Source organism: Dasypus novemcinctus, chromosome 27, assembly GCF_030445035.2.
Source record: "Dasypus novemcinctus isolate mDasNov1 chromosome 27, mDasNov1.1.hap2, whole genome shotgun sequence".
NCBI classification, from domain to species: domain Eukaryota; kingdom Metazoa; phylum Chordata; class Mammalia; order Cingulata; family Dasypodidae; genus Dasypus; species Dasypus novemcinctus.
The window spans coordinates 53,427,436-53,448,053 of record NC_080699.1 but is presented as its reverse complement, the minus strand read 5'-3'; the positions used below and the strand labels follow the sequence as shown (position 1 = coordinate 53,448,053).

General features: G+C 43.0%; 1 long non-coding RNA gene across 1 annotated transcript; it reads right to left on the bottom strand.

Annotated features, from left to right (window-relative positions):
* Positions 1–624: 624 nt before the first annotated feature.
* LOC131276326 (uncharacterized) lies at positions 625–19,531 on the bottom strand. The gene is made up of 3 exons (XR_009183822.2): positions 19,401–19,531; positions 4,433–4,630; positions 625–3,654 (listed from the first exon to the last, which is right to left on the bottom strand). It is a non-coding gene; the product is annotated as an uncharacterized lncRNA (long non-coding RNA).
* Positions 19,532–20,618: the final 1,087 nt, after the last annotated feature.

Below are 20,618 nucleotides of genomic sequence, written 5' to 3'. Positions count from 1 at the left end.
GCATGTGCAGCACAAATTTTACAATTAATTAGAAAATATACATTATCTTTTGTAAATTGCATTTAGTCAATTGATTTGCACATACTTTTGTCCGTTTTTGCCTGAACCTTATATCTATTATATATAACCTGTGCTTGAAAATCCATCACAATTGACACCAGACCTTGAAAAACTGTGTATTATTCCATGAAGCAAAGACTCTCATGTTCATGATAAAATAATGGTTTCATCATGAACACTGGTTGCTATTTCTATCTTAAAAAGTCATATAGCGAAATATCCAAGATATGCTGGATTTGCACTTAATGTTTAGTGTTCCCTCTTTCCCCAATAGAAGGTATTTTATATACTGAAATATTTTCCCTCAGTTTTTGTATTATCACAATGTAACGGATACAGTCTTAGATCACATTATTAACAATTTAAAGTTTATTTAACTCTATACCATCTAGTTGAACAAATGCAGCTGGTCTGGTCTGCAGTGCTCCTCCCTCCCGTGGTACAGATGCTCCCCCCACAGTGGAAGGGACAAGTGAGGGCAGAGCCACAGCCTTAAGGAGCAGCTCCTGATTCACAGGAACACACACAGTCCTGAGCCCAGAGACACCACTAGGAAGTCATGAGTTGGCGCACTCTTCACCTTTATTTTTTATACAACTGACATAGAAAAGCAGGTGGAAGTGGTGGGACTAGGGTGATGGGACAACCCCTCCCTGCCCCAGACCCTGGGGCTCACGGTTATGGACTCACCCTCCTCCCTGTGCACTTGGGTTTCCCTTCTGGAACCGGTTCCCAACTGACATCAGAGGCGGTTGGAGGACTAGAGAACACGTGACAGAGCCCACCCCCACAGTCACGTTCCCAAGCACCAAGCTTCCAGCTCCTGCAGGGACCAGGTCCTGGGAGGGGCATGGAGGAGAGGCAGGTGGTGGAGCCTCATAAGGCTCTGTGAGGCATGTTCAGGCCATGCCTCCTCTCCAGGAAACCAAGCAGTCATCCCTGGCTCTGGGAGAAAGCATGTGGGAAAGGACCACTCACGATTTTTACACTCACAGATGTAGAGGACAGTCCTATGCACTGAGATAGGATCCTCTGTGAAGTGTTTTAGAAGAGGTCTACCCTAGGGCCATGTTTTCAGATTGGAAGGATTGGTTATGCACGTCTTGGCTGCATTTGTTTTCCTCTGGTTTATGGCCTTTCGAAGAACATGCCCTTTTTCCTATTTGGAGGCAGAGTTCCTTATAGATCCATCCTGGCAAAATATTTGGTGTCTGGAAACTTCAAAGCTATGCTTTCTCTTAATTCCATTGCTGGTTATATCGTAGGACTTTTCCCTTATTAGAATATTTTTTAGTGAGGTTATTTAATATGTACAGTAAATGTGGACTCAGTAAGATTTTATTTGAAGGTTATTTTTATGATAGCTTTCATCAGGACATTTGATAATCTGAGTCCAGAAACTAGTTCATGGCTTTCTTGGGTCCTTAAACTTGAGCCAAATTCTTAGCAAGCTTCTTAGCAATGAAGTAGAATATAAATCCAGACTTTGTAATACTTCCTGTGACTGTTTCCTGATTCAGTAGAAATGTAAAAATTGTGTGTTTGGGTGGAGCATAGACACAAATTCAGTTGTCTTTACTGTAGGTTCAGTGCTTTCTTTTTCTTTATGGAGTAATGGGTTATACTTCTTATGTAGCATTGCCAGATCAAATAGAGGACACCTAGTTAAACTTAAATCTCATAAAAACTATGTGTATTAGCATATATGTCATATACAATTTGAGACATACTTATGCTAGAATATAATTCATTGTTGACTGAATTTCAAAATTTACTGAGGTTTATTTTTTTATTTGCTGAGACTGGGAACATTATTCTTAGGCCTATTTTAAAAGTTTTATTAATTGAAGAACTTCTCCTTGCAGCGTATGCTAAGGGAAGAAGTGCTGAAAACAAGCTACCAGCCAAAAGACAGTAATTGCAGTAAAACTGACACTAGATAACATATACATACTCTTGTATAAACTGTTTAAAATCAGAAATAAACATAAAATGTTTATAACAAATTTACATCATGTTTGCTTTTAGTTCCATGATATTTTCCTGGAAAGATGCAAAAGAAGCAAAAACATTAGTGTCCTCTGCTGATGTGGACTGGGATGCCAGGGGAAGTGGGTGGGTGGAACACTTCTCACTACATTTTCCATTGTGCAAAATTTGACTTACACACCATGCAATGTTCACCTGTTAAAAGCAGTAAAAATCATTGAAATGTAAATTTTTAAATCTTCACAACCAAATAATGAGAAAAAAGCATCGATTTTTCCTGTAAGCCTACAAGCCTGGAGTTCTTTGATGCGGAGGTGCTTTCCAGCACAAACCAATGTCTATTTATAAATAATTTAAGTATAGAACCTAGGAAGAAGTCTTTGTGCTATGAATTAGGAAGAATCAACAAATTGCTCTAACAAAGTCCCTAATAACTGTGCTGTCCCAGTATACTTTGAAGAGACCACCTGCAATTTCCCCTGTCAGAGTCCTGCATGAAGTTCCACCCTCCTCCCACTTCAAGCCCACCTGCCCTCTGACCCTCCCCCCTGTAGAATGTCTGAGTGCTCCGTTCTAGTCCTGTTGAGATTCAAACTTCTCCACCCTTTCCGTGGATTCCTGGTAATCTGTTGGCAGCGGTTCACTCTCAGGGCATAGAATTGAATCTTTGCTAGAGGTTGTCAGAGAGTGGTGGTCAGTGTCCAAGTGTACCAAGGTGACTTCAAAAGGTAAGCACTTAGGATAAGGTGGTGTGTTATTAGGGTCCCTGATATCCTTCAAATCCATTAAAATTCACAGTTCACCCATCTTGGAACAAACTTTGAGATGAATCTCGAGGAAGGAGAAATCACTGGACTCCACCAAGAACCTCTCTCCTGGAAATTGGTGGGGTAGGTTGGAAAGCCAAGAGTTAGAGTTGAGGAAGGGGTCTCCTTAGATATGTGAGAGGGCTACAATAGGTATGAGAAAGTTTGGATGCAGGAAGAGTTGCTCTCTAGAAAAAAGTCACATAACAAGTGTATTAAATGGTAGAGGGTTTACATTGTGTGGTAGTGTAGAGAGGCTTGTCTCCACCCTTTGTCATTATTTCAGGCACCTGGGAACTTATGGTTTTACTGGAAGAATATGACCTGCAGTAAATGACATCCTATGGGGACAGTTAGAATCAATGGTCTCACGTAAAAACACTTTTCAGTAGAGTTCATCGTGGCCAAGTCAGCAGTGAAATATCCAGTCTGTGAGGCAGCCTGGAAGTTACTCTAATGGTCCCAGCCCAGAGCCTCTAAGCTCCTACCAGCCCAGAGGCCTTTCGCATTCACTCCTGGCAAATGTTTTCTTTGATTCAATGTTTCCAGGGCACTTGTGGTAACTTCAGCTAGTTTTAGAGATTGGGTTTACCTGGATTTTAGGACTTTTTCTTAAACTGTGTAAACTCAGATGTTCAACCAATTCATCTTCTCTAATTTCTCACAGTGAACCCTCAGCTCTTCATTTTAAAGTTGAGGTGAAGATGTTGCTCATAGTCCATGAATACTTCATGGTCATGGATTAGATAGTGGCTGCTATTTGTTTTCAGTAAAACACGCAATGAAGGGTAGCTTCTTTCTGAAGAGGGGAAGGAGAAGAGATACAATTAGGTATATGTAACTCTATCACTAATAGTACTAGCAGTAATAGTAGTATTGGTAACAGTCTGAAGAGACGATGCAGAACATAATCTTAAGAATTTACCACCTTCATGATGCCCTTGTGCTGCCTAGACCTTACCCAAAAGAACATCCCTTATCTGCTCATGAGCATGCTGAGGGGTATTTTTTCCAAAGAATTCCTTGACACCAGCTCTTTGGTCAAGAGGCTGACCAAAAGCCTTCACCCAATATTGAGTCTGGCTGAATTTCTGGTAGCAATTTCCTCAGAGAGGGGCTGTCCTGATAGCACATGCTTCTTTCTCCTTAGCACTCAGAGGTCTGGGAGCCTCACTGAGTGGGAGCAAGGTCTCTTATGGGAAAACCCTGATCTGGAGTTCTAGAACCTAAAATCACTAGAGGGACAGGTGCTATTCTGAATTTCCTCCACCTTGGTGCCTGCTCACTTTTTGAAATTCATAGCTCTGATTCTCTTGACATATGCATGGCCATTCCAACAGAATGGCATGCCTGGTCCAGCACCACAAAGGAGAAACACGTCTCTCAGTGAGAAGGCGATTTATTGCAAATGCACAAGCAAGGAACTGGGAGAATCTTCCCAAAACCAGTTCAAAGGGAGAATGGGAACTTGAATTTGTACAGGGAAAAAGCCAGGGGAGAGACGAAAAGAAAAGCAAGTGCAAAACAAGAAACAAGTGATGACTTTACACCTTCCAGTGGTCTTGTGAGGAGGGTACCTGCAATTTTCCAGTCCTGTGTCATCTCAAGCACGTTAAACTCATAACTTTTGTTCCAGTTTCAGTGATTTATCAGTGACAGTTTAGATTCAGATATTGGTGCTTCTGATGCTATTCTCTGGTTTTGTCTTCAGTTGTTATTTTATTCTTATTCCTGTAAGCAGAACTGGGAAGGTCTGGTTGATGTCCTTTTGGGAGCTAAGAACAAAGAGTAACTATTAAGATTGGATTAAGAGAAAACTATCTTAGTTATGCCTGGGTAGATCCAGAGCTGTGTAGGTGAAGAAATTTTTAATAAGCTCTCAAATTCCTAATGAGTAAAGGACAGCTCCTGAGAGCCTCAAGAGTGTTGCCATTGTGGCCTCTAAATCCACTGATTTCCTTGTCTCTACAGCATCTCCAGTGCTGGGACCAGACAAGACCATGAACTCTGGAGTCTCCCTGTATCCTGGCACTGCCCTGTCAATCCCTTCACCCATTCCTGGCCCACCACTCCCACCTCCCTGGGGGCAGCACCTACCCCCATCTTTCCTTCCTGGCAGCTCTCTGCCACTGCCTGTGTTCCCCAGGCCACAGTTGGTGACAGGAAAGGGGGGCCTTGTCGCCAGTGGGACTGGAAGTGAGAAGATCATTCTTCAAATCAGAAAACTAGGGGGGCCAGCAGAGCCCCCTCCTACTCAGTCCCTTTATCCTTCCTCAGATGCCCCACACTTCAAGTGACCCAAGGATCCTCTGTGGCGCTGCTCAGCATGCCCCTCCTGGGATCTTGAGGGCCTCTGCTCTGGAGCCCTCAATCCCAGCCTCAGCTGTGGGGTGCACCCAGTCTGCTGAAGGAGGCTGGACCCCAGGCCTTCCTCCTCAGGCTCCACCACCAGCTGCCCAGTTGGCCCCCAGTATTCCTCCAGGGAATGCTTTCATCAGGCCACAGGGGGCTTCCATGGAACAGAGGTGCTCCCTCCACCCAGTCCAAGGATGACTCCTGTAAGCCCAAGAGTGTTTACTAGAACTTCCGATGTTGGCAGTGCTTCCAGTCCCTGGCCTGGAGGCACATTCGCCTAAGTCCTGATGCTGAAGCTCTTTCCTGCTGTCTCATGTGAGTGGCTTCCTCTTGGAGACATATTTGACTGTTTTGCACCATTCAGACACAGAGGGCTAGGGGATGGATACCCCAGGTTAATGTCTCCAGAATTTTTTGGCTGTAGGTCATGAGGGGAGATGATATATTTCTGGTTTATGAGTGATTTTCAGGTGTCTTATCTCAATTAATACCTCCCTAACTTGTATATATAAAAAACTCCTGTATCTTGAAAATAAAAAGATAAACAACACATTTTAAAAATGTGAAAAAGATTTAAACAGACACTTTTCCAAAGAAGAAATATAAGTGGCTAAAAAGCACATGAAAAAATGCTCCAAATGTCTAGCTATCAGGGAAATGCAAATCAAAATGACAATGAGATACCATCTTACTCCATTAAGATTGGTAGCTATGAATAAAACAGAAAACTACAAATGCTGGACTGGATGTGGAGGAATGGAAACACTCATCCATTGCTGGTGGGAATGCAGAAGGATCCAACCATTCTGGAGGACAGTTTGGTGGTTTCTTAAAAAACTAACCATAGATTTGCCATATAACCCAGCAATTCCACTGCTGGGTATATATCCAGTAGAACTGAAAACAAGGACACAAACTGATATATGAACAGCAATGTTCATAGCAGCATTGTTCACTATCACCACAGTTGGAATCAACCCAAATGTACATCAAGAGATGAATGGATAAATAAAATGTGGTACATACATACAATGGAATACTACTCAGCTTTACCAACAAATACACTACAAACACACGTGATAACATGGATGAATCTTGAGAACCTTACGTTGAGTGAAGCAACCCAGGCATTGAAGGACAAATACTACATGACCTCAATGATATGAAATAAGTAAACAAAGCTGCCTCAGAGAGCTAGAGACTGGATGATAGGCTTACAGGAAATCGGGGGGTAGAGGAAGGATGTAAGCTGACACCTACATGGGTGAACTCTATGATAAGCTGGAGGTAAGTATTTGTACTAGGAAGGGATAAAATGGGGGCATAGGGTTACCTTTGGGTGGGGCTTCACAGGTTTAAGGGGGCTAGGGATTGGAGGATGGGTAATAGTGCCCAAGGAATTGGGGGGAGGGCCTGGCAACATATGAATATAGGAGATTGTCAGGTATTTGGTTGAGAGTATAATGCTGAGAAAACCTTTTCAAAAATATAATAAGGAAAGTTACCTGTTTAAGTTGCTTAAAGGGGATAATCTAATGCAGGACAGGCTCCTAGGGAATATGTGAATGCTCATTTTTCTATAGTGGGTTATATCATTGGATAGAGACCCATATAATGAGAGTGAAGGTATACCCACATCCTGGAGAGGACTGATGCCATCAAATAGAGGGAACTGTATCTCTCAAGAGAAATGGTGGCTCCCAGGGCTTAGGGCAGTTGAGCATGTCAAGCCCTCAACAGTGTTGCAAGTATCTCTGAACATGGCCCTTCAAGCAATGAAGATTGTCTGTCACTGTGGGCCTTAAGGGGAGTGGGAAATATGTATTGAATAGATGGAACCAATGTAATGGTGTGGGCAATAGAAGTGTTTCACAAGAGAATGCAAGGACGGATATAAGACATGTAAAATTACACCAAAAATGTATAGGGGCTGATAGGCTAAAATGTAAATAAAAATGTAAAACATAAGATAACTAAAAATTTAGAGCATTATATAGAATAAAATATAAACCACAATGTAAACACAAATGTTACCTTCTTTGAAAGCTATTGTCTCAATATCTGTACATCAGTTTAAGTATATATAGTATGAATATGTAAAAAGATTATTGCTGTGGAAGGGAAAAGGTTTTATGTTGGATATGTGGGAGTACTGTATATGGTATATATGAATTACTGTGATCTAAAACTCTTGTGACGATAAGCTTAATAGAAAACAGAAAAGAAAAAGATAGGACATAGACACTGAGGAAAAGACAGAAGTATTTGCCTTGCCAAGTTGCATACAGGGCAACACTTATTGCAGTGATGGAAGGCAAAACATCAAAAACAAGCTTTTGCATTTTTAAATTTTTTGATACCCCAATTTATTTTTACCTTAATTTTTCTAAATTAATATGTATTCTATATCTAACCTTTAAACTCATCGCTATATTCCATTTTACTTATAAGGGAATCTGGCAATATATTGGGCTTCACTTTTCAGGAATTTTTGGATCACAGAGAGGTTCAACAATGGTAGCAGAGGAATACTGGTGTGGGATGTTATTGACAAGGGACACATAGCTGGCAGGGAGTTCTAAAGGGCATATATCCAGGGTACACAAAAATGTCTGGATATTTGCATAGTGGATACAATTAAAAACAACTGAGGGAGTGCTGAGTTCCTAGCCAGGGGAGCTCTATCACAGTCCCTAAAGGAACAGCAACAATCCCCCAAGTGAACAGCAAAGACCAAAAAAGAAGGAAGGTCCAATAATTAGCCCTTGATACTAATGAATATGCTTATGAGCCTGTGCACCTGAAATAAGAACAAGGCCTAGAGCTGCAGGGTGCCTAAGGGTTACCTCCTGAGAGCCTCTGTGTTGTTCAAAGGTGGCCAGTCTCAAAGCCAAACTCAGCATGTAAATATGTTGCCTTCCCCTCAGCATGGGACATGACTCCCAGGGATGAGCCTCCCTGGTACCGAGGGATTACTACCAACTACCAGCTGATGATGTAACTAGAAAATGACCCTGAATACAAGGGTCAACTTGGACCAGAATATCTCAGTCTACATATAATACCAGGAGTTAAAAATGCTTTTTGACCTGGACCAAGGGGGAAATGGAAAGGACAAATGAGTTTATATGGCTATGGGTCTCCAAAAAAGAGCCAGGAGGTTATCAGAGGAGTCACTCTTATGCACACTTCAGCAGAGTCCCAGAGACAGATAAAGTAGATACAATCCCAGGTATTGGTTCTTCTGAGGGCTACAGAGACCCACAAGTTCTATGGTCATGGCAGATGGAGTTCAGTTCCATGTCAGTTGGCCCTTCTTTGGAGTTTGTGTTTCTGTGTGATGGAGGTGGACTCAGACATGATCTTTTTTCACAAGTCTTTCCTGTTACGTTTACCAGAACTGTAGCTGGTGCTGGGGTTTAATGTATACCCAGAAGATCTCAATATCTGGACTGACCATAGGATAGCCAGGGCCTGAACCTCAACAGACTTCAGCTTCTACACTCTGGTTTATTGGGCTTACCCCACTCAGCCAAAATGGAGTTGAAGAAGGTCAACCACCACACCATGGAGCCAAGAGTGCCTACAACTGAAAGCAGGAGGATTGCATCCAGCATCCATGTGGAATCTAAGCCCCCTCTTGATATAGATGTGGAGTGGACACAACCAATCCAAGGTCCACAGGATGGAGGAATAGAATATGGATTAAAGTGGATTTACTGATATTCTTTTCATGAACTATTGTGATTAGTAATCAAAGAAAATGTGGCATTGGTGTGGAGAAAGTGGCCATGGTGGTTGCTGGGTGTGGGTAATGGAGGAAGAGATGAGATATGGAGGCATTTTCAGGACTTGAAGTTGTCCTGGGTGGTGCTGCAGGGAAAATTACCAGACATTGTATGTCCTCCCATGGCCCACTGGATGAAATGTGGGAGAGTGTGGGCTATGATGTGAACCATTGACCATGAGGTGCAGCCATGCTCAAAGATGTACTCACCAAATGCAATGAATGTCTCATGATGATGGAGAAGATTGTTGCTATGGGGGGAGGATTGGGGTGAGGGGGTGGGGGGTACATGGAGATCTCATATTTTCTGAATGTAATTAAAAAATAAAAAATAATTAGGGGAAAAAAGAAAAAGAAAGGACATAGACAGTGAGGAAAAGATGAAAGAAGCTGCCTTGCTAATTTGCATACAGGGCAACACTTACTGCAGTGATGGAAGGCAAAACATCAAAAAAAAAGCTTTTGCATTTTTAAATTTTTTGATACCCCTATTTTTACCTTAATATTTCTAAATTAATATGTATTCTATATCTAAACTTTAAGCTCATCACTATATTCCATTTTACTATTAATGGAATGTGGCAATACATTAGGCTTCATTTTTGAAGAAGCTTTGGATCACAGAGAGGTTCAACCATGGCAGGGCAGGAATACTGGTGTGGGATGTTATTGACGGGACACATGGTTGGCAGGGAGTTCTCCAGGGCATCTATCCAGGGTACATAAAAATATTTAGATATTTTCATAGTGGTTACATTTAAAATGACAACTGATGGAGTGCTGAGTTCCTAGCCAGGGGAGCTCTATCACATTCCCCAATGGAACAGCAACAATCCCCCAAGTGCAACCACAAAGACCAAAAAAGAAGGATGGTCCAACAATGTCCTTAATACTAATGACTATGCTTGTGAGCCTGTGCACCTGAAATAAGAACTAGACCTAGAGCTGCAGGGTGCCTAAGAGTTACCTCCTGAGAGCCTCTGTGTTGCTCAAATGTGGCCAGTTTCAAAGCCAAACTCAGCATATAAATGCATTTCCTTCCCCCCAACATGGGACATGCCTCCCAGGGATGAGCCTCCCTGGCACTGAAGGATTACTACCAAGTACTGGCTGATGATTTAACTAGAAAATGACCTTGAATAAATGGGTCAACTCAGACCAGGAGAATATCTCAGCCTACATATAATACCAGGAGTTAAAAATGCTTTTTGACCTTGAATAAAAGGGGAAATGGAAAAGACAAATGAACTTATATTGCTATGGGTCTCCAAAAAAGAGCCAGGAGGTTATCAGTGGGGTCACACTTATGCACACCTCAGCATAGTCCCAGAGACAGATAAAGTAGATACAACCCCAGGTATTGGTTCTTCAGAGGGCAACAGAGACCCACAGGTTCTATGGTCATGGCAGATGGAGCTCAGTGCCATGTCAGTTGGCCCTACTTTGGAATTTGTGTTCCTGTGTGATGGAGCTGGACTGAGATGTGACCTTGGTTCACAAGCCTCTTCTGTTACTTTTACTGGACCTGTGGTTGGCACTGGGGTTTAGTTGTACTCAGGGTACCTGAATCTCTGCACTGCCCATGTGACAACCAGGCCCTGAGCTTCAACAGACTTGCCATTCCTACACTCTGGTTTATTGGACTTACACCATCTAGCTAACAAGGAGGTGAAGAAGGTCAACTACCACACCAGGGAGCCAAGAGTGCCTACAACTACATTCAGGAGAATTGCATCCATCATTCATGTGGAATTTAAGCCCTTTCTCAATATAGAAGGGGAGAGGACATAACCATTCCAGGGCCCACAGGATAGAGGAATAGAGTATGGATTAGAGTGGACTTACTGATATTCTACTCATGAACTATTGTGATTAATAACCGAAGAAAATGTGGCATTGGTGTGGAGAAAGTGGCCATGGTGCCTCCTGGGGGTAGGGAGTGGGAGGAAGAGATGTGATATGGGTCATTTTGGGGACTTGGAGTTGTCCTGGGTGGTGCTGCTGGGACAGTTACTGGGCATTGTATGTCCTCCTGTGGCCTGCTGGGTGGACTGTGGGAGAGCGTGGGCTATGGTGTGGACCACTGACCATGAGATGCAGTGGGACAGTTACTGGACATTGTATGTCCTCCCGTGGCCCACTGGGTGGACTGTGGGAGAGTGTGGGTTATGGTGTGGACCACTGACCATGAGGTGCAGTGTTGCTCAGAGATGTATTCACCAAGTGCAATGAATGTCTCATGATGATGGAGGAGGTTGTTATTATGGGGCAAGGAGTGGGGTGAGAGGGATGAGGGTATATGGGGACCTCATATTTTTTTAATGTAACATTAAAAAAAGAGACAAAATTAAGTAAATATAAAAAAAAAACTAAAGTCAACCATATGCTTCACCAAAAGAAAAAAAAAGAAAGAAATAGCGATTTTCCAAAGAGTACCCTCACATCCAATGACTCTTGTGTCTAATAATCCCTCTCCCCATATCAATAATCACTAGGTTGACTTAAAATAATTAAAATATACAGGACTGTGTAATGTAGTTTTGCCTATTTTGGAACTTTAAATCTGAGTTGTTGCCAGAGCTGTATTTTGTTTATTTTGCTTTCATACATTCTGCTGTACAATTATAGCACACTTTGTGTATCAAGTCTTCTGTTGATGGACATTTGCCTTGTTTCTGTTTCTGATCAGTGCCAATAAGTCTGCAATAAACATTGTGATCCATGTCACACACAAAAAACTTATGAGATACAGCAAAGGCAGTCTTGAGAGGGAAATTTATAACCCTAAACACTTATATTAAAAGAGAAAAAAGAGCTAAACGCAAAGATTTAACTGAGCAACAAGAGAAACTAGAAAAAGAACAACAAACCAATCCTCAAAGCAAGCAGAAGAAATAACAATGATTGAAGTAGAAATAAATGAAATTGAAAAGAAAAAAGAACTTTAGAGAAAATCAAAATCAAAAGCTGGTTCTTTGAGAAGATAGGTAAAATTTACAAACTCCTACTGAGATTAAGAGAAAAAAAAGAGGCAAATAAATACAATCTGAAAAAAAGGGAAGAACTATGACTGACCCCACAGAAATAAAAAGGATCCTAAGAGGATATTATGAGAAACAGTATTTCAACAAACTAGACAACCTAGATGAAATGGGCAAATTCCTAGAAATGCACAAACAACTTACACTGACACTATAAGAAATGCAAGAACTTAACAAACCGCTCACACTTAAAGACATTGAATCCATCATCAAAAACGTCCCATCAAAAAAAAGTCTAGAACCAAATGGCTTTACAGATGAATTCTACCAAACATTTCAAAAAGAATTAACACCAATCCTGTTCAAATTCTTTCAAAAAATTGAAGAGGGAAAATTACCCAACACTTTTTATGAAACCAACATCACTGTAAAATCAAAGCCAAAGAAAGACACCACAAGGAAAGAAAATTACAGACCAATTTCTCTATTAAACATAGATGCAAGAATTCTCAAGAAAGTATTTGTAAATTAAATGCAGGAGCACCTCAATAGACTTGTACATTACGACCAAGTGGGATTTATTCCTGGTAGGCAAGGCTCATTCAACATAAGAAAATCAACCACATTACCGAACTGAAAGAAAAAAAATAAAAAAACAACACATCATCTCAATCAAAAAAATCAGAAAAAATCAGAAAAAGCATTTGACGAAATCCGGCATCCATTCTTGATAAAAACATTTCAAAAGATATGAATAGGAGGAAAATTCCTCAATATGATAAAAAGCATATATGAAAACCACACAACCAATATCTTAGTTAGTGGGGAAGGGTTGAAAGCTTTCCCTCTAAGATCAGGAACAAGACAAGGACACCCACTAGCAACCTTTTTATTTAACATTGTACTAGCTCTAGCTAGAGCAAGAAAAAGAAAACAGCAAAGGCATCCAAATAGGATAAAGAGAAAGGAAAACTCTATTTGTGGATAACATGATCCTATTTTTAGAAAATTCAGAAATGTCTACAAAACAAAGCTACTTGAGCTAATAAATGAGTTCAGCAAAGTGGCAGGATACAAGATCAATATGCAGAAATCCCTAATGTTTTTGTACATTAGTACTGCATAATCTGAAGAGGAAATTGGGGGGAAATTCCACTAACAATAGCAACAAAATGACTAAAACACCTAGGAATCAATTTAACCAAAGAAGTACAGGACCTATAAGCAGAAAACTACAAAACAACACTAAAAGAAATGTTACAAAGATTTAAACAAATGGAAAGATATTCCATGTTCATGGACTGGAAGACTATTGTGAAGATGTCAATCCTAACCCAACCGATTTAAAGATCCAACACAATACCAATCAAAATTCCAACAGCTTACTTCACATTAATAGAAAAGGCAATTACCAAATTCACTTGGCAGGGAAAGTACCACTGAATAGCCAAAAGTATTCTAAAAATGTATAGTATACTATACTATAGCATAATATAGGAGGAATTTCACTGTCTGATCTTCAAACATATTACAAAGCTACAGTGGTCAAAACAACATGGTACTGGCATAAAGAGAGACACATTGAACAGTGGAATAGAATTGAAGGTCTAGAAATAAACCCTTAACTCTATGGTCAACTAGTTTTTGACATATCTACCAAGTCCATGTTAACAGGAAAAAACAGTTTCTTCAACAAATTGTACAGGCAGAGCTGCATATCTATAACCAAAAGAATGAAAGGGGACCCCTGTCTCATTCCCTATACAAGAATCAACTCAAAATGGATCAAAGACCTAAATATAAAAGGCAGGACCATAAAACTACTAGAAGAAAATGTAGGGAAATATCTTAAAGACTTCATGGTACATGGTGACTTCTTGGACCTTACACCCGAAGTACACACAACAAAAGAAAAAACAGATAATTCAGAACTCCTCAAAATTAAATACTTTTACTTCTCACAAGACTTTGTCAAAAGGGTGAAAAGGCAGCCAATTCAATGGGAGAAAATAATCAGAAATCACATATCCGATAAGGGTTTAATATCCATGATATATAAAGATATGTTACAACTCAACAATATAAAGACAAATGACCCAATTAAAAATGGGCCAAAGACATGAATAGACATTTGCCCAAAGAAGAAATACAAATGGCAAAAAACATATGAAAAAGTATTCAATGGCAGAGAACTAAATGTTGGAAAGAATGTGTATAGGAACACGTATTCACTGTCGTTGGCAATGCAGAATGTAGAGCCACTGTGGAGTTCAGCAGTTCTTAAAGAAGTTGACTATAGATTTCCCACATGAGCTTGCAATACCACTATGGGGTATATATACAGAAGAACTGAGAACTGTGAGAGCAGTGACATGAAGAGACATCTGCACATCTATGTTCATAGTGGCATTATTCACAATTGTCAGAAGCTGGAAACAACCAAGGTGTCCATCAACTGATAAATGGATAATTGAACTGTGGTATATTCACACAATGGAACATTATGCATCTGTAAGAAAAAATGAAGTCATAACATTGACAACACTGATGAACCTGGAGGACAGTACGTTGAGTGAAGCAAGCCAGACAGAAAAGGACAAATACAGGAAAATTGCATTACAATGAACTAAAGTATTGTGTAATATAGTGTATGATTCCATTTATAAAAAATGTAAATAGAAATCAGTTTATAGATGAAAGAAAAAAGTATTTGTGCAAAATAAGCCAGAAAGGGGAGCTGTGGACAACAAAGAAAGTATAGGAAGATTGAGGGGTGGTGGATTTTTTTGTTTTTTATTATTATCACTGAGATAATGAAAATGCTCTGATGACTATAGTGTCTGGATATCTCCAGAACCCTCAGGAGCCCTGAAATTTGGGATAGTACCTACTTTGGTAGTCAGTAAGATCCTGCTGAGATGTGCAGAAACTCACTTTGAAGTTTCTTAGCTTTATAAACTCATTTGTCCTGACCTTTCCCCGCTTTTGGTCAAGGGCTTTTTCCAGTTGCATTGCTAGTTGGTACTTGGTTATAATCCCTTGGTGCCAGACAGGCTCATCCCCAGGATTCATGTCCTACACTGGGGGAAAATAATGTATTTATACGCTGAGTTTGGCTTAGAGAGAGGCCACATTTGAGCAAAAAGGAAGCTGCCAGAAGGCAACTCTTAGCACCCTATAATACTAGGCTAGGTTTCAATTTCAAGAGTAAAGGTTCTGGGAAATGGACTTGGCCCAGTGGTTAGGGCATATATCTACCACATGAGAGGTCCACGGTTCAAACCCTGGGCCTCCTTAACCCATGTGGAGCTGGCCCATGAGCAGTGCTGATGCGTGCAAGGAGTGCTGTGCCATGTAGGGATGTCCCCTGCGTAGTAAGGAGAGCTGCCCAGCATGAAAGAAAGTGCAGTCTGCCTAAGAATGGCACCACCTACACAGAGAGCTGACACAACAAGATAACACAACAAAAAGAGACACAGATTCCTGTAATGCTGACAACAACAGAAGTGGACAAAGAAATAAGATGCAGTAAACAGACACAGAAAAGAGACAACTGGGGTGGGGGGGAGGGGAGAGAAATAAATAAATAAATCTTTTTAAAAAAAGAAAAAGAGTAAAGGTTCTTATAGTCATCAATATCAAAGACCCATAAGTAGACCATCCTCCTTCACTAGTCATTGCCCCTGTATTTGGGGGATTCTTGCTGACCTATTAGAGAATGTGGCAGAGCTCCCCAGGATGGGAATTGGATATTCCTTCAGTTATTATATGAGTCTCCACCCACCATGGCAATGCCCCATGAACATCTGAACACATTTATATGCCTTTTATGTATGCCCAGGTGAGCCTCCTCCTATTTATTCCCCATCGCTGACACCCCATACAAATGATCACCCCCTGCCACAGATAGAAAACCACAATTGCTGGACAGGATGTAGAGAGAAATGAAGTTAGTTATTCACTGTTGGTGGGAATGCAGAATGGTACAGCCCCTATGGAGGACCATTTGGCAGTTCCTAAAGAAGTTGAATATAAACTTGCTACATGACCCTGCAATATCACTACTACGTATATATCCAGAAAAATGAAGAGCACTAACACCAACAGACATCTGCACACCAAAGTTCACTACAGCAGTACTCATGATTCCAAAAGTTGGAAAAAACCCAAGCGTCCATCAACTGATGAATGGGTAAGTAAATTGTGGTGTATTCACATAATGGAATATTACATAGCTGTAAGAAGTGAAATCGTAAAGCATATGACAAGCATGAATCTAGAGGACATTATGTTGAGTGAAGCAAGCCAGACACAAAAGGACAAATACTGTATGATTGTGTGACTATGAACCAAATATATTGTGTAACATATTGTTTCATTCAAAAAAATTTATATGTATCCAGTACATTTATTTGAGAAATGGTATCTTTATCCAAGAGTGTTTTCTTTTTCTTTTTAAATTATTGCTTACATATTCAATTATTAAATGTACAAAATAAAGTTTTAAAAAAAGTGAGGTTACACTGAAGAGTTGAAAATCAGAGACTTTAAAATGTGATCCTTTACTCAAGAAAAATAAATACCAAAATAAGAAATATAGAAACCAAGTTTTTTTTACCATAATAAAACCGCGTGTGAAATATATGAATATGGATAAAGTTGCATATATGCCTGTTTTCTTTGAAACTGAACAAATGTATGTTAACAAAAGATGGTAACATAATATCACTTATGCTAAGTGAAGAAGCCTGACACAAAGTACTACATATTGTGTGATCACATTTATATAAAAGGTAAATGTAAATCAATTTATAAAGTTGAAGTTCAATTAGTAGTTATATAAGGCTGGGGAGGATTGCTAAGGGGTGTGCATTTTTTCTAGAGTACTGAAAATGTTATAAAATTTTTGATGGTGTGGAATGCATAATATTGTGACAATACTAAAAGCCACTGATTATACACTTCAGATAGATTGTATGGTATATGAATATATCTCAGTAAAACTTCATAAGTAGATAATTGTGTAAGAACAGCAAAAAAAAAAATAGCAGCAGTTCAGCAGGGGAAACAAAGATCAAGGGGTGAGGCATTTCCTTATTAATTTATTTTTATTTATTATTCAAATAATGAAAATGTTCTAATGATGGTTGAGGTAATGAATACACAACTATGTGATTATACCAAATACCACTGGCTGTGCACTTTTTTTGGTTGTATACTTTAAATGAATTGTTTTATTAATGTATACCAATAAAGTTGATTTGTTAAAACATATAAGCATGTATCAATAAAATTAATTTGTTTAAAAAAAAAAAAGAAAAACACTCTAATCCTCATCCAAAGATTTCATTGTTAAGGTTTTGGTATAAAACCGCCCCAGATTTTCCCACTGAACAACACTATTCCTCCTCGTCACACTTAGGATCTGCTGAGTGACAGTGCGTTAGGAGAATGGCACAGTCATCTGTGTGGAAGTGACAGGGCCTCCAGCAGCTCTGCCTGGCTTTCCCCCTTCCAGGGTGGCAATCGTGTGAAAACCACCTTCAGAAGCTCAGGGGGAAGCACAGGGGTCAAAAGAAGGGGCTAGGGGTGAGGAGGTCCAGCACATCTGTCTTCCCTAGAGCAGCTGCTCCACAGCTCTGAACTGCTTCCCTGGAATGGAACCAACTCTTCTAAGAGGCTGAGAACAGTAAGCGCAGAGGCTTCCTCTGCAGCCGGCTCCTTTAAGGTCAGCTGGGTGACGGCTCTTGGCAGACACAGCAGGGCTCCCAAGGCACCTGGGTCACCCCCTCTGCCAAGCAGAGGTGCCCTGGAGCTCCTGAAATGCTCAGCACAGCCCTGGGCTCCCTCAGCAGCCCCTAGTAGGTGCCCTTTCCCAGTCTGTGCAGTGCACCCTAGCAGGCACCCAAATCCGGTGGCCCGTTGGTCAGCCAACCTCCTCCGGCCCTCGCAAGCTAGCACCTTAGCAAGACACACAAACCATTTCCACCCAGCATTACTCCAACAAATGAAAGTTTTAAGAAAAGCTTTAACCACTATCAAAAGGAAAAGCCTCCCTGGGGCCATGGGGAGCTCTGAGGAAGGTCCTGGCTCAGGCTGTCCCAGGGCGTCCAGTGCAGCACAGCCAGGAGGGGTGCGATGGGAGCCGGCTCCTAGACCACAGACCTCGCCTGCCTCGTGTACTCCCGGAAAGCAGAAAGGAGTAAAACGGGAGGAAGAGAGAAAACGAAAGTCTCAAGTGGCTCACCAGGGCTTGGATCCAAAGAATGCAAAAGCCCACGATGAGGAAGAGCGCCACCCGCAGACCTCTGGGTTGGATACACACTTATAGTAGTAAACTGTTGAGGTTCCTGCAAAACTCCCGGGCTGGGCAGAAACCTGCCCCCAGGCCCCTCCCAGGAGAGGGCCCCATTCCTTGTGCTCCCTGAGGGCACACACCGGGTGTCATCCCTGCTCCCCCTGGGCCTTCCCAGGGCCCCTCCCCAGGGAGCAGATCAGTTCCCCTGTAAAAGCCACACTGTGGGCGGCACCAGCTGGCCCAATCCTGGGGAGAAGAAAGAGAAGCAGCCTGGGCTTGGAGGCAAATATGAAGTGGAGGGTCTGGGAAGGGAGAGCTGAAAGGGGAGGCCCCCAGGAACCTGGGAGGGTAGGCAGGGAGGGCAGGGAGGGCAGGGAGGGCAGGGGGCAGGGCTGCAGGTTGGACCTTGGGGAAACAAGGGGAATGTGGGGAGGGAGGGGGGCTATGGGCAGAGGAGGGGCCGTGGGGGGGAAGAGGGATGGGGAGGAAAGGGATAGCGTGGGGAAGGAGGGACTGAGGAGGGGAAAGGACGGAGGGGAAGGGGCCATGGGGGAGGGACCATGGAGGGAAGGAGGGACTGCGGGGGGAGGGACCCTGGGGCGAAGGATGGGGGAGGAGGGACAGTGGGGGGTAAATTGTGAAGGGGAGGAGGAAACGCATTGGGGGGGTAGTGGGGGGTGGGAAGGGACCAAGACTGGGGACAGGTCCGTTTGGGGGGAGGAGGGACCGTGGGCAGAGGGCCCCTGGGGGGAAGAATAGTGGGGGGGGGAGGGACCATGGGGGTAGGGAAAGTGGGGGAGGAGGGACCGTGGGGGGAGTGTGGGCCGCCTTCCCCGTGGGCCGCGGGACTCTTATTCTGACTCGGGCCTCCCCCCCAGTCCCGCCGCGCTGGGCCTGGACCCCCGAAAGGTGCCCGCCCCGCGCCGCCCGCGGCAGCAGCCCCCCCCCCCCGCCCCACGGCCCCCCCCCCCGCCTTGAAGGACCCCGCCCCCCGCAGGCGAGGCAGCAGGACCTCCGTGGGCGCGGGACGGGCGCCCCTCACGCTGCAAGGGGGCTCGCTCGCCCTCGTCTGCGCCTACGGGCCCGTCTGCGCCCGCCCGACGCCACGTGGGGCCCAGACTTACCAGTGCGCGGGCGGGACAGGGGGTTCCCGAGGGCGGGCGAGCGCTCCCCGCAGCCCCCCGTGCGCCCCGACAACGCATCCCTCCTGCCCTCGGGCTCGCAGGGGTGCCGCGGGAGCGCGCAGCAGGTCCGCGGGGCGCGTGCCCAACCGCCGCCAGCTGTTAAAGGGGCCGCCGCGCGGGGGCGGGCGGGACTTGAGGGCCTGAGAGCCCGAGGGCCAATCAGGTCTGGACCGGTTCCCCGACTCCGCCCCCGAAGGGGCGTGGCCCCCCGTGACGGACAGCGCCCAGCAGTCAATCATCGCGCGGTCCGGTTGGCGCTAAGGAGGGCGATCTCCCCCTACGCCGTGAGGGCGGCTCCTGACTGGTGGGCAGGGGTTCCCCGCAAGTGGGGGTGTCCCCACCCACAGTGCACCAGAGGCGGCCAGGGCTCGGGCGTGGGTCACCGAGGCCGGCTGCTTGGAGCTGCTGGAAGCGCGGTGTGAGGGGCCTCTGGCCCGGCGCCGCCGAGCCTGGCCCCGAGCTAGGCTGTCGTCCCTGCTCCTTTCTCCCGGAGCTGGGGGCTGGCTCCTCTGAGAGACTGAGGAGTGCTGGCCCCTGGCCTGCGTTCTGGGGAGAATTTATTTCCCAAATTTATTTTATTCGTACATGTTAATAAATCATACAATACATCCAAAGAATACAAGCAACGGTATTTGGTATATGAGAGTTGTGAGGGCATCATTTCATCATTAGGAGTGCATTATCATTATTTCAATAATAAGAATAAGCAAAAAAGAAACTGACTTCTTCATCCCTCACTCTCTCTGTTCCCCTGCCTTACAGAGCTGCTATTTCTGGCCATTTCTAGCACAATTACTTATTTAGTCGTTTTATTCAGACATACACACATACCATAACATTTATCTTAAGTGTAGAGTCAGTGGCTTTTAGTATAATCCCAATGTTGTGCATTCATCATCACAAAAACTTTTAGAATTATTTCATTACTCCACACCCCTTAGCATGCCTTCCCTAGTCATCCATAACCACTAATCAAAGGTCATCTTTATAAATTTATTTATATTTATATTTTATATCAATGGAATCATAAAATATATTTTTACCTTTATTTTGTACATTTAATAATTGAAAATATAAACAATAAATAATTGAAAGAAAATACAGTTGAATAAAGCATACATTTCTCAAATGTACTGAATACATATAAATTTTTTTTGA